Genomic DNA, 4,596 nt, shown 5'->3' with positions numbered 1-4,596 from the left:
ATAAGCGCTCAGTCATCTGTACATCATGGTAGGTTCCCACGACGTGCAATATGCGTTCAACTTATCAATGTTCATGTGTCCTGCAGTTCACATTATGACGCGCAGTTAGCTGCGGTCTTCATCGATCCATGAGCCGAGTGATCCACTGCCGAGGGTGACTAACTTGCGTAAGCCGCCGCTGTGCGCGTATACCCGTTCCCCGTAGGGAGGAGCAAGCCGCCGCTTAGAGACGAAGCATAAAGTGTCCTCATTCCACATAGGGCAAGCTGGATGAATCCATTTTACCCAGGACGGCCGAAGCGGCGTGGACCAGGGGAGAACAGAACCTTATACTTCACACCACAGTAAGTCTACGTGTCCTCTTCCACATAGGGCAAGCTAGAACTAACTATCTTACCCAGGACTGCCGAAGCAGCGTGGACCAGGGGAGGAACACACTTTTCATGGAAACGTAAGGCATCCATGACTGCCATAACGTAAGCCGCCGCTGTGCGCGTATACCCGTTCCCCGTAGGGAGGAGCAAGCCGCCGCTTAGAGACGAAGCATAAAGTGTCCTCATTCCACATAGGGCAAGCTGGATGAATCCATTTTACCCAGGACGGCCGAAGCGGCGTGGACCAGGGGAGAACTGAACTTTATACTTCACACCACAGTAAGTCTACGTGTCCTCTTCCACATAGGGCAAGCTAAAACTAACTATCTTACCCAGGACTGCCGAAGCAGCGTGGACCAGGGGAGGAACACACTTTTCATAGAAACGTAAGGCATCCATGACTGCCATAGTGCGTAAGCCGCCGCTGTGCGCGTAAACCCGTTCCCCGTAGGGAGGAGTCAAGCCGCCGCTTAGAGACGAAGTATGAAGTGTCCTCTTCCACATAGGGCAAGCTAGAATGAACTATCTTACCCAGGACCGCCGAAGCAGCGTGGACCAGGGGAGAACTGAACTTTATACTTCACACCACAGTATTGAGTAATGTGCCCTCTTCCACATAGGGCAAGCTGGAATGTTCCATTTTACCCAGGACGGCCGAAGCGGCGTGGACCAGTGGAGGACTACACAATCATGAGGTTTGATATCGACTTGTGTGTTTCAATAGGATACCGATGGTATGGTTTGAACCGATTTGATTTAGCCATTCTGAAGTCATCACTTGGTTGAAGCGCTGAACTAGGGAGGCATCGTTTACATATATATTGGTTTTCGCATGCTCTACTAGGTTAATGTCATGAGGTTGGCTATCGAGCATGCCCAAGTGATGACTTGATTGTGTGCTTGCTTGAATTCTTCACATTTCATACCATCGGTTAGTTGTCGAATCATTCCTCGATCATAACCTTCGTTCTTGGTTCATGTATGCTCTCTTCCACATAGGGCAAGCTAGAATTAACTATCTTACCCAGGACCGCCGAAGCAGCGTGGACCAGGGGAGAACTATACTTTGTCTTGTATGCCCTCTTCCACATAGGGCAAGCTAGAACTAACTATCTTACCCAGGACCGCCGAAGCAGCGTGGACCAGTGGAGGACTATACTTTGTTCATAACACCACAGTATTGAGTAATGTGCCCTCTTCCACATAGGGCAAGCTAGAATGAACTATCTTACCCAGGACCGCCGGAGCAGTGTGGACCAGTGGAGGACTACACAATCATGAGGTTTGATATCGACTTGTGTGTTTCAATAGGGTACCGATGGTATGTTTTGAACCGATTTGATTTAGCCATTCTGAAATCATCACTTGGTTGAAGCGCTGAACTAGGGAGGGGCATCGTTTACATATATATTGGTTTTCGCATGCTCTACTAGGTTAATGTCATAGGGTTGGCTATCGAGCATGCCCAAGTGATGACTTGATTGTGTGCTTGCTTGAATTCTTCACATTTCATACCATCGGTTAGTTGTCGAATCATTCCTCGATCATAACCTTCGTTCTTGGTTCATGTATGCTCTCTTCCACATAGGGCAAGCTAGAATTAACTATCTTACCCAGGACCGCCGAAGCAGCGTGGACCAGGGGAGAACTATACTTTGTCTTGTATGCCCTCTTCCACATAGGGCAAGCTAGAACTAACTATCTTACCCAGGACCGCCGAAGCAGCGTGGACCAGTGGAGGACTATACTTTGTTCATAACACCACAGTATTGAGTAATGTGCCCTCTTCCACATAGGGCAAGCTAGAATGAACTATCTTACCCAGGACCGCCGGAGCAGTGTGGACCAGTGGAGGACTCTATACTTTATACTTCACACCACAGTATTGAGTACGACTTGCATAAAGCCCCTAATGAGAACCACGAGGGCTCTCTCAATGTAGAACCACGAGGGCTCTAGTACCGATTCTCTCGGTACGGCTTGGTCCGTGTTCCTTTATGCTTGTACTCTAAGTATTAAGTATTGTGTCCTCTTCCACATAGGGCAAGCTAGAACTAACTATCTTACCCAGGACCGCCGAAGCAGTGTGGACCAGGGGAGGACTATACTTTATACTTCACACACTAGCCATACTGAAGTCATCACTTGGTGGGGGTGAACTACGGCGGTATCTATCGTTTTGGTTCGGTCTATATAGGGTCGCTTGCATGCTCATTCGAATATAATGTAATTGTGTATGGCAATATGAGCATGCCCAAGTGATGACTTTGTTTCAAGCTCAACAGGTAGGGTATTGAGTCCTCTTCCACATAGGGCAAGCTAGAATGAACTATCTTACCCAGGACTGCCGGAGCAGCGTGGACCAGTGGAGGACTCTATACTTTATACTTCACACCACAGTATTGAGTACGACTTGCATAAAGCCCCTAATGAGAACCACGAGGGCTCTCTCAATGTAGAACCACGAGGGCTCTAGTACCGATTCTCTCGGTACGGCTTGGTCCGTGTTCCTTTATGCTTGTACTCGCGAAAAGTCTCAACCCGGAGGTCTTGACTTTGTATTGTCATAGTTGGACTACGACGGGGCATCCGACCATTGCTGATCGAACACCCCTGACTCATCATCTTTCGGATAGGCGGTGCGCGCACCTCCGACGCGGAAAGTCTCAACCCGGAGGTCTTGACTTTGATTGTCATAGTTGGACTACGACGGGGTATCCGACTCATCGAATACCCCAGAAGCACACCATCTTTCGGGTAGGCGGTACGCGTACCTCCGGACGCGGAAAGTCTCAACCCGGAGGTCTTGACTTTGGTTGTCATAGTTGGACTATGACGGGGCATCCGACCATTGCTGATCGAACACCCCTGTTACACCATCTTTCGGATAGGCGGTGCGCGACACCACCGACGCGGAAAGTCTCAACCCGGAGGTCTTGACTTTGTATTGTTGGATAGTCCTCTTCCACTATAGGGCAAGCTGGAAATATTCCATTTTACCCAGGACTGCCGAGGCAGCGTGGACCAGGGGAGAACTTCACGGAATCTTCAGGCATCCATGATTGCCATAGTGCGTAAGCCGCCGCTGTGCGCGTCAACTCGTTCCCCGTGAGGAGGAGTCTAGCCGCCGCTAAAAGACGAAGCATTAAGTGTCCTCATTCCACTATAGGGCAAGCTAGAATTAACTATCTTACCCAGGACCGCCGAAGCAGCGTGGACCAGGCGAGGACTATACTTTATACTTCACACCACAGTATTGAGTACGACTTGCATAAAGCCCCTAATGAGAACCACGAGGGCTCTCTCAATGTAGAACCACGAGGGCTCTAGTACCGATTCTCTCGGTACGGCTTGGTCCGTGTTCCTTTATGCTTGTACTCGCGGAAAGTCTCAACCCGGAGGTCTTGACTTTGATTGTCATAGTTGGACTACGACGGGGCATCCGACCATTGCTGACCGAACACCCCTGATTCATCATCTTTCGGATAGGAGGTGCGCCCACCTCCGACGCGGAAGTCTCAACCCGGAGGTTCGGACTTAGAGTTTTTCCCATTTAAAAGTTTTTCTCTTAGCCATACTGAAGTCATCACTTGGTGAACGATTGAACTAGGGCGGGTTAATCGTTTATAGGTATCATGTGGTTTGCATGCTCTCTTAGGTTAAGGTCATGTGGTTGGCTATCGAGCATGCCCAAGTGATGACTTTGTTTCACGCTTGCTTGATTTCTTCATGATTCCCTGTTATATAGTGTAATCATTCGAGAACAGGGAATCTTTGGTTTTGCTCAACAGGTATTGGATGTCAACTTGGTATCTAGATCGCATTAAGTCTCAACCCTTAGGTTCGGACTTGTATAGTGACATCTTGTTACGGTCTTGAGTCTCAACCCGCAGGTTCGGACTACTTAGTGTTTGATCGAATATAATATGGCAACTTGTGCCTAAGTCTCAACCCGCAGGTTCGGACTTCTGTTTATTTGGCCAATGTATGTATAAGGCAACTTGTGCCTAAGTCTCAACCCGCAGGTTCGGACTTGTGTATTTGTTCGAAGTCATGTATAAGGCAACGTGTGCCTAAGTCTCAACCCGCAGGTTCGGACTTGTTAGTGTTTCGTCAACTTTCATATGGCAACTTGTGCCTAAGTCTCAACCCGCAGGTTCGGACTTGTGTATTTGTTCGAAGTCATGTATAAGGCAACTTGTGCCTAAGTCTCAACCCGCAG

The 4,596-nt window shown here is 48.8% G+C and overlaps 1 non-coding gene across 1 annotated transcript; it reads right to left on the bottom strand.

Moving 5' to 3' along the window:
* Positions 1 to 2: 2 nt before the first annotated feature.
* Positions 3 to 157, bottom strand: LOC131292442 (5.8S ribosomal RNA). The gene has a single exon (XR_009190084.1). It is a non-coding gene; the product is annotated as a 5.8S ribosomal RNA (ribosomal RNA).
* Between the last annotated feature and the right edge of the window lie 4,439 nt (positions 158 to 4,596).

This window comes from Anopheles ziemanni, assembly GCF_943734765.1.
Source record: "Anopheles ziemanni chromosome X unlocalized genomic scaffold, idAnoZiCoDA_A2_x.2 X_unloc_6, whole genome shotgun sequence".
NCBI classification, from domain to species: Eukaryota; Metazoa; Arthropoda; class Insecta; order Diptera; family Culicidae; genus Anopheles; species Anopheles ziemanni.
Note: the sequence above shows the minus strand (reverse complement) of the source record. Positions and strands in the feature narration are given on the sequence as shown.